Source organism: Myotis nattereri (genome assembly GCF_964212035.1).
Source record: "Myotis nattereri genome assembly, chromosome: 1".
NCBI lineage: Eukaryota > Metazoa > Chordata > Mammalia > Chiroptera > Vespertilionidae > Myotis > Myotis nattereri.
In genome coordinates, this window is record NC_138075.1 from 224,780,286 (window position 1) to 224,795,298 (window position 15,013).

Consider the following 15,013-nt stretch of genomic DNA (forward strand, 5'->3'; position numbering starts at 1 on the left):
AGAGTATCTCCCAGGGAAAACAACCAGAGATGGTTAGTGCTAGGAGTGGTCTGAAGAGCAGATTATAAAATGGGATTGTGGAACTGGCTCCCCTGCCAGCTGGTTGGCAATGAAGACTCCAGGACAAATGTAGATGGAGTACTAACAGCCATAGGCATATTGTAGCTGCAGTTGTTATAGTTTTCACAGGGAAGAGCTGAGACATAATATCGGTAGATGGAAATGAACTAACAGGGGCAATATCTCAAGTGTTGCAGATGTTCAGGAAAGGTAATGATTTCAAGAATTGTGGAAGTGGGTGGCTTCTGCTGAGGGATACATTAGAGAAATGCAATGAAAAGCTAAAGATGCTCAGTCACAGATTTAAGGTAATGTGCAACACCCAGAGGACCTCCTTGGAAGCATACAGGACAGGAAATCCTCTGCAGCCAGAAGACAGAGAAGAAGTAAGAATCAGACCCAGGTTTTAAGCATAGGGATCATGGGGATATAGGGATAAGGATTCGGAGAAGACTGAATTCTCAGTCCTGGCAAGTCTGCTCAGCCTTGTTCAAAGCCCTGATTGGATGCAGAGTGGAGACCTCGGTGTCTACATCTTCAGAAATCTAAAATATGCAGATTCTTCTGACCTCTGTGAACCTGGAGAAGTGACCCACTCCTCATGGGAAAGCCCTGTTCTCCTACACTTGCTTAAAAATGATGCAAAGGCCCTAGCCAGTTTGGCTCAGTTGATTAAGCGTCGACCTGCAGACTAAAGGATCCCAGGTTCGATTCCGGTCAAGGGCACATGCCCAGGTTGTGGGCTCAATCCCCAGTGGGGAGCATGCAGGAAGCAGCTAATAAATGATTCTCTCTCATCACTGGTGTTTCTCTCTCTCTCTCTCTCTCTCTCTCTCTCTCTCTCTCTCTCTCTCTCTCTTCCTTCCTCTCTGAAATTAATAAAAAATATTTTTTTAAAAAAATCACTTAAAAAAAGAATTTTAAAAAATGATGCAAAGGTCTCCATCTTGCAAGATAACATGACCCCACCACCTACTCCCAAGTCTGTCTTTGTCTTCCCACCTGGCTACCAGACCAATTACTAGGGTTAAATAGCAATATCACCCAGCCAGGGAAGTGTTTGGACTGCTGGAGGAGGAAGGAGCTATACTCCAAGGGAGCTGCAAGATGTGATCAACATGGGCCAGCAGTTTGGGGGGAGTACATACAGAATTGGATCCTGAGGGTACTGGATCAAAGTGGGTGTGGGTGAAACAGAGTTAGATAAAGGGGACTTTGTTGATATGGAAGCCTACACTGTAATGCAGGATTTTGCCAAGATTAGAACAAATCTCAGGGCCCAGGTTAGATTCTCAACTTGCTCTATGAACATATGAAATGCCACATGTAACTGAGGGAAGGATGAAAGTTATCACAGCATTTCAAAGTGTTGACTTAATAATGGAAATTTGGACTATAAAACAAGATGCTACATGTCTATATATTAATAGGAGGTACAAATGGCCTAATGGCAGTAAGACCAAGGCTAGACCAAGAGATCAACCAAGAGAAGACTTAACCCATCTCATGGACAAAGAGTTGTCATAAATTGCAAAGATTCAATCTGATTCTTATCCCCTTATCAGTCAAGTTCAGATTGAAGCACACAATTCCAATCCAGAAGCAGTAAAAATTCCAGGAGGAACTTAAAAGGTGAAAGAAAATTGTCTTTACCTAGCATTTAAAAGATGCCAATTTAATGACCAGGAAAGTTTAATCATTTTTTTTTCCTTTAACCTTTGACCAAATTTGTATGCTTATAATGATGTTAAGTAGTTAAAAAGCAATTAGTTAACTAGTTGATTAGTCAACTATGCTATTGGACAGATATAAAAATAAAGATTGCAAAATGAAGCAAGTTGAACAGATACTGTGACCCAACAATTCCACTTCTGAAAATGTAACCTACAAATATCTTACAGATATCCATGCCCATGTGTGCAAACATGTATGCACAAGGTTATTCACTGTAGCACTGTGTGCATTGGCTGGGGGGAATGTGAAACAACATGAACCTATGGGATTAATTATATCAAGTATACCACAGAAATATGATAAAATATAAGTCAACCAACCCTTTAAAAAAGGGAGTTATTGAGTTAGGTCATTGATTGCACTAAAGGGCCAACATACAGTTTTAACTGAAAAAAAAAGTGCAGAACCATGGACCTTTTTGTCTCAATTTTGTTTCAAGTTATATGTACATGTTTTTGCATAAATTTACAAAGAAAGCTTCCAGGATAGAATGTAAATGAATGCATATGTTAATGCTGACCTCTTCTCCAGTGAAGAGGGACTACATTGTCAAACGGGAAGACTCATATCCTAACATCTAGAATTTTGTACCACTTGTGCTGCTTAAATGGTTCATTCTGTGCATTTGTTAGGTTATTTTTTTAATTATAGAAAAGAGTATTTTTAGAGGGGGGAAGGGAAAACAAACAAATCCAAACTTTGGATGGTAACATGGGATTCTGAAGAACACTGGGAAGCAAATCTTGTGTCTGAGCAAGGTGAGCAAGGGGGCCTAGAAATTCAAACTCATAACTAAGAATCAAGGACCAGCAGTCACTGATCTTGACAGATAAACATTGTCAGTGAAAAACATTGGTCCTGAGCCTGATCACTGGGAAACACAGAATGAAACAAGAGAACATTTAAGGGCATATACTTTGACACCCAAGTGTCTAATGATCAATTTCCCAGCACCCTTCAAATGTTTGCACACAGACTGCAAGACTCCTAAGCACACAGTTAATAACATTTTAATGGGTTGCTTCTCTTTTGAATCAAATTGTTAAAGAGAGAAGATCCTAATGAAGCTAACTGAAGGAATATAAAAGAGTGAGTGCTCTTTTACCATGCAGGGACCTGACTTAAATGTCTGTCTTATGGGACATTTATTCCTCTATCCATCTTTTACTCGCTATTCCTATCAGCCTCAGGGCAATTACTCATGAGTACATTTCTTTTTATTTTCTCTTGCATTTCTTTCTGATGAAATTAAGTTTCACATACTGATATCTCCTATGACATTCATATCGCCTTTTCACATGTCAAACATGATTTTTTTACTAAGTGATATGTATGCCCAATTTTGATTTCAAAGAAAAAAAATCATGATGCCTCTTCTAATCTCTAACATATAATAGTGCCATAATTTTCTTTATGACAGGTCCTCCAAATGCCCTCTCTTCCTTCTACCCTCCATGCACTCTGCTAGCTATCAGGTTCCTGTCTAATTAAAATGAGCTTCACTGAAACATTCCATGAGGACCTCTCTTTTTGAAGTTCTCTCCCTAAAACAAAAATAGCTTCTCCTTTTTTACATTGAGTGGATGAAATTATTTTGACTAATCATAAATGATGCTCTTGTACAGGGAGAGAGAGATCAAGAGTTGGTTTTGCCCTGCCCAGCCTATGTGTCTCAGTGGTAAAACATCAACCAGGAGTACACAGTTCAATTCCTGGTCCAGGCACATGCCTGGGTTTGGGCTCGATCCCCAGTGTGGGGCATGGAGGAGGCAGCCAATCAATGATTCTCTCTCATCACTGATGTTTCTATCTCTCTCTCCCTCTTTCTTCCACTCTGAAATCAATTAAAAATATATACTAGGATTTTTTTAAAAAGTTTGTTTTGCTTAGCCATAGCCGGTTTGGCTCAGTGGATAGAGCGTCGGCCTACAGACTGAAGGGTCCCGGGTTCGATTCCGGTCAAGGGCATGTACCTTGGTTGTGGACACATCCTCAGTGGGAGGTGTGCAGGAGGCAGCTGATCAATGTTTCTCTCTCATCGATGTTTCTGACTTTCTATCTCTCTCCCTTCCTCTCTGTAAAAAATCAATAAAATATATTTTTTTAAAAAAAAGTTTGTTTTGCTTAATGCATGGCAACGGTAGCTACGGAATGTGAGCTCTCATCACAGCCCCAGGCTACTGGTCTACCCCAGTATGTCAACGATGAAAGAGCCTGCTCTTCTCTCACCAAGGGCCAGCCTTGGCATACCTACCCTCACCACTCTCTCCATGAAGAAGGGGATGAAGGCTGCTCCATACAACCCATCTCTATTTATTCTATCAAGCAGAAGCTTCCCTTGGAGCAATACTTTCATGCTGTAGCTCACGAGGAGAGACACACACTTCTCTCTTGCCTGTCCTTCCACTAGGAGGAAAGCTGTGGCCACCTGAACCCTGGTCCTCCAGGTTTGTCCTCTGCATGTGAGAAAGGGGCAAGGTGCCTGGCATGCCAATGGTCTATCCAGGAGACTTCCACATCCAAAAACAACAAACACACAATCAACACTCCTGGCATTAAAATAGACTCATAGACACAGAGGACAGACTGATGGTTGCCAGAGGAAGGGGGTGGCTGGGGGGACTGGGTGAAAAAGGTGAAAGGATTAAGAAGTAGAGATTGATAGTTACAGAATAGTCACAGGGATGTAAAAATACAGCATAGAAAATATAGTCAATAATCTATATATATAAAAGGCTAAGTGTCCGACTGTCCATCCATCTGACCATCTGACCAACTGCTGGTCAGTACATATGATGTGCACTGGCAATTTAAAAATAAACGTTGACTCACACATGCACCATACATATAAAGCTCTCGCTGGTGCCAATAGCCCGCATGTTCTAATTTTATAATACTATATTATATATACTATTTTGACATGTAATTTTTTTGTAGTAACGTAATTACCACAGAAATATTTCTTCTAATTAATTTCCTTTCAATGTGCACAAATCCGTGCACTGGACCACTAGTGTTGTAGTAACTATGTATGGTGCCAGTTGGGTACTGGAAATATCAGGGGGAACACTTGGTAAAGTACCTGATTGCCTAACCACTATGCTATACACCCAAGACTAATACAAATAATAGTGAATGTAAAAACTAAAATTAAAAAAGCACTCATGGCAAAGATATTCACTTTTGGTTAATTGCCATTCACCCCTAACAAAGCTGCATGTGGTCAGATAAGTCCGTGGGCCCCGGCTGCACACATCATTGCATTGCCATCACAGAGCCACACTTCCAAACCATCCTTCAGGACTTGGCTCCAGCATCCCCCTGCTCAGCAGCCTTTCCTCAAACTCCCATCTGCCGCTGGGTCTGGTGTGCTTTTCCTGGACTTGCCCTTTGTGCTCCCTTTGCATCCTCCTCACACTCTAATTATAATGACTGTCACATGGCATTGCAATCTTATCTGTTTCCCCCATTGGACTTAGCCTCCTTCTGAATCCCAGATAAGAGAAGAGATCAATTTACTGAATACTCACTGTGTGCCAGGCATCGGAATAGCACTTTATATAGATTAGCTCATTGATTTCTCCCACCAAGCACACTAACTACCTCACCCCCATTTTTCAGATAAGAAATCTCAAGCTAAGAAAACTAAATAATTTGCATGAGGTCACACAACTAGAGTCAGGATTTGAATCCCAGCAGCCTGAAGCCTAACCTATGCCTAACCTGATGCCTTCTTCACCTCCCTTCAAGACACACTTCTGAAGGTTGAAGAGCAGTCCACTGGGTAGGCAATGGAGAGCAGGCATTTTAGACTTAATAACCTACAGATATGAAGGCTCAAAAATGCAAAATAAGATGGTTTCTAGGAGGTGGAAGAGAGTAGTGGCTAGTGATTCAGATAACTGGGTGAGAACACAACCTTGAAAGACTTGTTTTGCCAAAATAAAGAATTTATAACTTGGACTTTACCTTTTGGCTAATTGTCAGGGTTTGAAGTAGAAATGGGACAAGATTATATTTATATTTTAGATAGAGATTTCTGGGGGTAGTGTGGATGTTTTAAAAGAACAGAATAAAGAAGGTTGAACCAGGAAATAAGAGTGAATGACTATTATTGGTCAGGCATTCAACTGGGTTCTAGAATGGGAGGCATGAAGTGGGGATAGTACAAGAATGAAGAATAACTATCTGTAACCTCAAGCATTTACAGAGTGGCCCTGAAAAGACATATACAACAGTAGGCAAATATGTCTTGACTATACGTTAAGTAAGGGCACTAATTAAAATACACACAAAATGCTGAGAGCGCACAAAGATAGGAATGGTTCATCTACTGTACGTCACCCTTTCCTGTATTTCCTTTCTGTGTTCTGCCAATATCTGATAAGAAGCTAAAAGGTAAAGAGAGGGCCCCAGTACCATGACAAAAAGCTGAGGGATGGATAAGATAAGGGGAACATGTGGCCCCACTCCTCCACCCATGCTCACAAAAACATCATCAGTTAATCATGCTTTGCTCAACTGGCGTGGCTCAGTGCTTGAGCGTTGACCTAGGAACCCAGGAGGTCAAAGTTTGATTCCCAGTCAGGGCACATGCCCTGGTTGCGGGCTCAATTCCCAGTGTGGGGTGTGCAGGAGGCAGCCAATCAATGATTCTCTCTCATCCTTGATGTTTCTATCTCTCTCTCCCTCTCCCTTCCTTTCTGAAGTCAATAAAAATATATTTTAAGAAAATAAATAATAAATAAATAAAAACATATTTTTAAAAATGTAATCATGCCTCTTTCTCTGCGGAGTGCAGTTGTGAGCTCAGTTACCATCTCAATGTGGCATCATAGGCACCCACTACCAGTTGATCAGGTGCCTACCCTGAAGGCTGGAACTTATAGTGTGAGATGAATGAGAGGTTGTATTGAAGGGTGGCTACACCAGAAGGAGGAAGAAGACAGGTTTTCCCTCTTGGAAATCCTATAATTATGTGACCACAAACTAGAAAGTGGTTGAGAAACAGCATTTCAATCAAGGGTTACAAAATGAATATCCTTTCTTCTTGCCAGGCAGATGCCCACATATATCTTTATGACCACCAAGAGTGACTGGCCACTGCGAATTGAGCCCAAGCTGTGCAGTCATCTGAGGGTGATTGTGCCTGAGAAAAGACAGGAAGATGATATTGTGATTAAAGAGTGTTCAAACAAAGCAACTTTCAAAGTCCTTTTTGCCCTCATGTGACTTCTATGTATGTAATACACAGGGTGCATTGGGAACAGTTACTGCTTCCTTTCGGGACCTCTGGGAATGCTCTTTCATTGAGAATGGCCAGAGAAGAGGAAGAAGCTCATTGTTAGCACTTCCAGGAGCTGCATGTATAACCTTCTCAGCAACCTTATGAAGTTAGCAGGAACATCCCCACTTAACAGATGAGAGGAACCAAGGAGTAGATGAGCTGAGTGACTTTCCCAGAGATGTCCAGCTCTGTGGCAGGACCAGGATGTGGACTCGGGTCCGTCCACTCTGACGCCTTCTCCAGTCACTGCACCTCCCACTCCATCAGTGGCGACAGGCGGACTGTAAAGGGCTCAGTCAAGGATGCCCATCTGGAATACTGGGCCTGCCAACCTTCAGTGACAGCATTCCCAGCCAGTGGAAATAAGGACAGCAGGAAAACTGTCTATGGTTGGACCCTTGGTGAGGGAAGAGGAGGGAAAGTCAGATGTAACCCTTGAGAAAAAGCAGTTGGCAGTCCCCCTGAACTAAGAAAGACAGGGTGTCCTTTATCAATAACCCCAGTCACTTTCACCCCAAAAGACCCACATTTTGGTTTGTTGTATTTTGGACCAGTTGAGTCTAACATTGGGGCTTTTTATACATTGTGGGCCCAAATAACACTGTGTGGCAGAACTAATGTTTCAGTCATTATAGCCCTATTTAGCTAATGCCCTTATCTAGGTGAACTGGGCTCCCAAGGCTGGCCAGAAATGGCCGGTGAGAAGTCTGCCAATGCAAGGGAGGCAGGCACAGCCTTTCATTTCTGTGAAATGAAATCAACTTTTAGAAAAAGAGATTTCCTTATTTACCTTGTCCTCCTTCCACTGTCAAAAAACACACTTTGGTCCAGATAAAGAATGGCCTCCATTGGAAAAACAAGAGAAATAGCACTTTATTCTGTGGTTTTGAGTTTAGTGGGTCCACTCAGGGGACTTCAGCATCATTTAAGGGGGTTTTTCCCCATGTTTTTTTTTTCACAAGGGTAACTTTAATTTTCACCTTATAGGTTAATTTTAAATTCTTTTACTTCCTCCCACTCTACTCCTATTCCTATTAGGATTAGACTCACTCTTATCTAAGGAAAAGGATGAAGAGAAGTGGATGGATTCAAGAGCTCAGCAGATGTAGATTGAAGGATATGGAGATGTTGGAAGGAAGAAGAAAGAATATGGGATGATGCCCAGGTTTCTCCACAGAGTTCCTCATCTTCTCATTGCTCAGTTTAGCAAGAATAAGTGGTAGCTCTATTTCTGCACAGGAAATCAGCCTCAAAAAAATGTAATTTCCCCTTGATGGTTCAGGGGGACCATCATGTAAAATTGCATGTGCCTTCATGTAATTCACTAAAAGAAAAATCATGTAAATATGACCATAGGTTTGTAGCAGAAAAAAAGATATAGTCTCAGAGTCCTGATCGGCAGCAGAAGGGCTCTACAAAAGATAGAGACCATTCAAATCCCAAATTCTTCTTCTTTTTTTTTAAAAAAAAATATATTTTATTGATTTTTTACAGAGAGGAAGGGAGAGAGATAGAGAGTTAGAAACATCGATGAGAGAGAAACATCGATCAGCTGCCTCCTGCACATCTCCTACTGGGGATATGCCTGCAACCCAGGTACATGCCCTTGACCGGAATCGAACCTGGGACCTTTCAGTCCGCAGGCCGACGCTCTATCCACTGAGCCAAACCGGTTTCGGCCCAAATTCTTCTTAATTAGAAAGATTTGTGTAGATAAAGGTAAAAGTTGCAGATAAGCACTTGGTTTACTTTCTTCTTGCCTTGATGTGCCTTGTGTTTGCTCATTTGAGAATCATCAAGCATTCCTTACTATGCACTCCTCCCACCCCTCCTAAAAATGCCCTTTCTATATAGGCGTTCCTATTTTGTTTGTAAAAACATGGGCCAAAGCACAGTCCAAAATTTGTGCAAGGAATGTACCACTGTTTTTTTAAATTTTGGCTATTAGAGCTACAAATGGTTGATGTGTGCCTACTACATGAAAGCATAGGTATAGAAATGATAATATTGTCCAGTCATTACACCAGTGATTCTCAACTTCCCAGCTTTGGAGGTACCTGAAACAGCATACAAAAATTGTGTACTGCCCTAACTGGTTTGTCTCAGTGGATCAGCATTGGCCTACGGACTGAAGGGTCCCAGGTTCGATTCGGGTCAAGGGCATGTATCTTCATTTCAGGCAAATCCCCAGTAGGGGTGTTCAAGAGGCAGCTGGTCGATGTTTCTCTCTGATCGATGTTTCTAACTCTCTATTCCTCTCCCTTCTCTCTGAAAAAAAAGCAATAAAATACATTTTTTTAAAAAAATTGTATACTACTAGAAAGCTCTAACACTAGCCTAAAGTGAATACCACAAAAGAAAACCTTCAGAAATCTCATCTTTTAGATTATGCGTTTATGTAAATTTTACATTCTACTCCTAAACATATGTTTGCTTTTTTATTACAATGATAGAAGAAGATGCACTATGCATATGTTATAGTTTTATGTAACTCCCCACGTGCCCAAATGTAGTCATATCTTGGTGGAAGGAACACTACTTCAAGTTCATGTCCTAAAGACCAGAGTCCTGCCACGCCCTTGATAAGCACAGAATAGGGCTCTGTCCCTCTCACATTGATGACAGCCTATTCCAGTCTGACCGTCTTCCCTCTGTTTGCCAACCTAACCAAAATTTAATCCGTTTTGGGTCTATTTCTATTCACCTTATACCAGTCCTTGGCACTGTTTTCTGACTTTGACCTTTAGCTTGCCCCTTCATCCTCATTTTGGAAACTCCCTTTGGCTGCATTGTTTTGATACAATGGTCTCTCCCAGAACCCATCTCTACCTTTGCCATGTCCCTCAGTGTGATACACCCCCATGAGATTCTCCCTGGACCCAGGAGTGAGTACTCCCAAAAAGGTTAATATTTGTCTCACAAGGTGTTAAGATGTCCAAACCTGGCTCAATGTATTTGTTCCCTAGAGCAGTCATAATACATTACCACAAATTGGGTGACTTGTAGCAACAGAAATTTTTCTCTTACAACTCAGGAAGCCAGAAATCTGAAATCTAGGTGTGAATAGGACCATGCTCCCTCCAAAGGCTCTAAGTGAGAATCCTGCCTTCCCTCTTCCAGCTTCTAGTGGCTGCCAGGAATTGTTGGCATCCCTTGGTTTGTAGCTGATGACTCGAGCCTCTACCTCCATTCCCACACCATATTCTCCTGTCTGTCTGTATCTCTGCTTTCTCTTTCTTCAAGGGCACCCATCATTGGGTTAGAGCCCACCCTAATCAATATGACCTTATGTTAACTTATTACATGTTCAAAGGCCCTAGTTCCAAATAAGGCCATATTCTAAGGTTCCAGGTGGACATCAATATTGAGGGGACACTATTAGTACCACTGTCCTCACTGATTCCTTTTCTGTAGTCTCAGGAAAGGGAGGTATGATGGGCTACATGGTATGTATTAGAACCAGATTTCTTTAAACAGTTTGATAGTCCATGAAGTTCTCCAACTCTAGTGCCCTCTCAGAGATATGTCCTTATCACTAGATATTGGGTATGCTTTGGGATACCGCAGGCAATCATCACAATTTGTGATATCTCAGGGATGATTCTGCATCTCACCTTGCATTTGTTATATATATACACTAGAGCAGCGTTCTCAACCTGTGGGTCGCGACCCCTTTGGCGGTCGAATGACCCTTTCACAGGGGTCGCCTAAGACCATCCTGCATATCAGATATTTACATTACGATTCATAACAGTAGCAACATTACAGTTATGAAGTAGCAACGAAAATAATTTTATGGTTGGGTCACAACATGAGGAACTGTATGTAAAGGGCCAGAAGGTTGAGAACCACTGTACTAGAGGTCCAATGCACAAAATTCATGCATGGCGGGGTAGGCAGGACTCCTTGGGGATGTCTGACTGCCAGTTTAGACCCAATTGGGATACCCTTGGTTTGAACCCCTCGCTCCTAACCACCCGCCTGCTTGCTCCTTACCTCCTGCCTGCTCACTCCTTACCATTTGGCTGGCCACTCCTTACTGCCCACCTGCTTGCTCCTCACCACTTGGCTCGCTGCTCCTTAGCACTGCCGCGGAGGCAGGAGAGGCTCCTGTCACCACCGCTGCACTCACCAGCCATGAGCCCAGCTTCTGGCTGAGCAGTACTCCTGCTGTGGAGAGCACTGACCACAAGGGGGCAGCTCCTGCATTGAGCATCTGTCCCCTGGTGGTCAGTGCACATCATAGTGACTGGTCATTCTGGTTGTTCTGCCTTAACGGTCACTGGGCTTTTATATGTACAGATATATGGACTATGTCAGGCACAGAGCAGAGTCCTGGATGAATCAAGTCCCACACACTCCTGATTACATGGTTTGCCTTAACTATATGCTAAGCACACCATCTGATCAATGATTAATGTTTACTTCCTCATAGCAAGTGCGCACTAGCTGCTTTTGAACCAAATGCATAAAACAATACCAACAATAGCATTATTACATAACATTCATTGAGCGTTCCCTATGTTCTAGGCCAACACTGTCCGATAGAAATATAAGCCACATATGCTATTTATATTTAAGAAGCATTTATAATTTATTTTTAGAGACAGGAAGGGACAGAGAGAAAAAAAAAAAACATCAATGTGAGAGGGAAACATCAAGCAGTTGTCTCCCACACAGACCCCAACCAGGAATCAAACTCACAACCTGGGTATATGCCCTGACCGGGAATTGAACCCACTAACTTTTGGTGTATGGGATGATGCTCTAACCAACCAATGAGCCACACCAGGCAGGGATACATGTTATTTTTAAATATTGCAGTAGCTACATTATAAAAAGTAAAAAAAAGAAACAGAATAAAATTAATTTAAATAATGTATTTAACCCAATGTGTTCAATATTATCATTTCAACTCAATATATACAACACAGTATACCTTTAATATTTTAAAATTCTTCATGAGACATTTTATATTCTTTTTTTCTCATCTAAGCCTTTAAAATCCAGTGTGAATTATCTATCTACAGTTTCTCTCAGTTCAGACTAGCCACGTGTAAGTGTTCAGTAGCTAGCCGTACATGGCAATACAGTTTCAGGCACTTTGCTAAACACTTTACCAATATTATTTGTTTAAATGTCATGACAACCTGCAAATGTGTCCCTATTTTTCAGATGATGAGACTAAGAGAGGTTACATAATTTGCCCAAGGAAACAGATTTAATAATTGGCACAGCTAAGATTCAGTTGTAAGTGTTTCTGATAGGGTCCCATGCTCCTAACTGTTGTACCGCATAGCCACCCAACCTGGACAGATGGATGCATAGATGAATGTATGGAGTTCTTTGAGGTCATTCCTTGGATCTTGAGTTTTCTATTTTCTTTGCCTCTGGTCTCTCCCCTCCAACAAGCAAGTACACACACACACACACACACACACACACACACATATGCTGGTCCAATATTTTTCAACCATCCTCAAATTAGTTACCACTGCATCAGATTCACCTGGACTTGCCAGCTTCCCAGGATTCACCCCAATATGATTCTCATCTAGTAAGTTAAGGAGAGCTCATGAATCTACTTTATTAATGTCCCAGATTAGTGATTCGGATGCCCATTAAAGCAGTGTTCACAACCTTGGCTAATATTAGCAGCACCTAGAGCTTTTAACAATACCATGCTTGGGCTCCATCCACAGTCTGGTATAACTATCTGGGATAGGACCTGAGTGTCATTGTGTTGACACTGACAGCTGGTGCTGAAAATTCTGCATTGAAGTTTGAGATCCACTCTCATCACACCTCTCTGTTCCTGGCCAGTCTGGATAATTATGCATGATTATGTTGAGAAGAATCCAGAGAAATGAATTGAAAGCCGTGGAGCTTCCAGGTGTCCAGGTGGTTAATTAGGACAACAAGCCAACCTGAAAGTAACATTCAAGCTTTTATTTATTCACTGCAAAAAGACAAGCAAGAGGCAGAAAAAGAGGGGGTGGCTCCATTTTTCCCTACAGAATGGCACCAGGTGTATGCAGCACAGATGGGGGATACCCTGAATGAAAGGCTCCTTCCTATATATGGAGGTACAAGCCAGGGGGATAACGGGGAAAAGCCTAGAAATGGAAAAGTACTGCCGAAAATGGAGAAAGTGCCTCAGCCACAGCCCCCGATAAAGAGGCCTCTGAATGGACGTGCCTGCCTAGGAATGAAGATATAGGTGTGTACAGGTTAGTAATGCGGATTTTTTTCAACAGATGGAGTTACACATATGTTGATATATATGCGATTTGATATGTATGCTATTTTGTTATACTGACAACAAGCTTTAAAACTTCATATGTCAAATTTTCTGAAGTTGTTAACATCATAGATATTTTTACGCTTAAAAATGTCGAATTTCATGCCAAAAAAAAGAGCATTTGCGGGAAATTTTAATTCATTACTTTATTTTGAAGAAAAGTGCTGCTGAATGTTATCATATACTTCGGGAAGCTTATGGTGAACATGCTCCATCTCAAGATACTTGTGACCGCTGGTTTAAACGCTTTGAAAGTGATGATTTCGATGTGCAAGAGAAAGAACACCCAGGTCAACTGAAAAAGTTTGCAGACCAACAATTACAAGCATTGGATGAAGATGCGTGTCAAACTCAAAAACAACTTGCAGAAAGATTAAACATTGCTCAGCAAACAATTTCCGATAGTTTACAAGCAATGGGAAAGATTTTAAAGGAAGAAAAATGGGTGCCACATCAACTGAACAAAAGACAAATGGAAAACTGAAAAGTCATCAGTAAAATGTTGCTTCAATGGCACGAAAGAAAGTCTTTTTCGCATCGAATTGTGACTGGCGATGAAAAGTGGATTTACTTTGAGAATCCCAAACGCACAAAATCATGAGTTGATCCAGGTCAACCATCAGCATGGACTGCAAGGCCAAATCACTTCAGAAAGAAGACAATGCTCTGCGTTTGGTGGGATCAGGAAGGTGTGGTGTAGTATGAGCTTCTAAAACCCGGTGAAACCATTAATATTGATCACTACCGACAACAAATAATCAATTTGAACCACACTTTGATCATAAAACGACCAGAATGGGCCAGAAGACACGGAAAAGTAATTTTGCTTCATGATAATGCACCATCACACACTTCAAAACCAGTTAAAGACACGTTAAAAGATCTTGCTTGGGAAGTATCAACCCACCCGCCGTATTCACCAGACCTTGCTCCTTCAGATTACCACTTGTTGTGATTGATGGCACACGCACTTTCTGAGCAGCACTTCAAAACATACAAAGAAGTGGAAAATTGGGTCTCTGAATTGTTTGCCTCAAAACAAGAAAAGTTCTATTGGGATGGTATCCACAAATTACCTGAAAGATGGGGGGAATGTGTAGCTAGCGATGGACATTACTTTGAATAAAGCACTTTTGATGTTTCTCTTGAAATTATTCTGTTTTCTTTGATTGCAAAATCCACATTATTAACTGGTACACCTATGCACTTATGAATATGCCTTGGCCCTGGGGGCTCCTGATCCTTGACTGAACCTCCCTTCAGAAAACAGCAATGCAAAGAATTTAGTCTTTGGAATAAAATAGATAGTGGTTTGAATCCTGTCTAATATAGTTTCCAGCACATAGTAGGTATATATGTTAAATTTTTTCCCTTTCCCCATCTGGACAGTTCAATTCAAATATGTTAGAAAACTTGGACAAGACACCAGAATATTTGTATTCCAGCCACTAATGTCCTCTGTGACCTTGTTAAGGTGATGTAGGCTCAATGTTCCCTGTCTTCCTCATTCTTCAAATGAGAAGAATGCCAGCTAGCTCACTTCCCGACTATTGTGGGGATTAAATAAATGAATGTTCATTAATTCATTGTGAAAAGTACAAAGAGCTACCCAACTATTAAGGATCACAGTG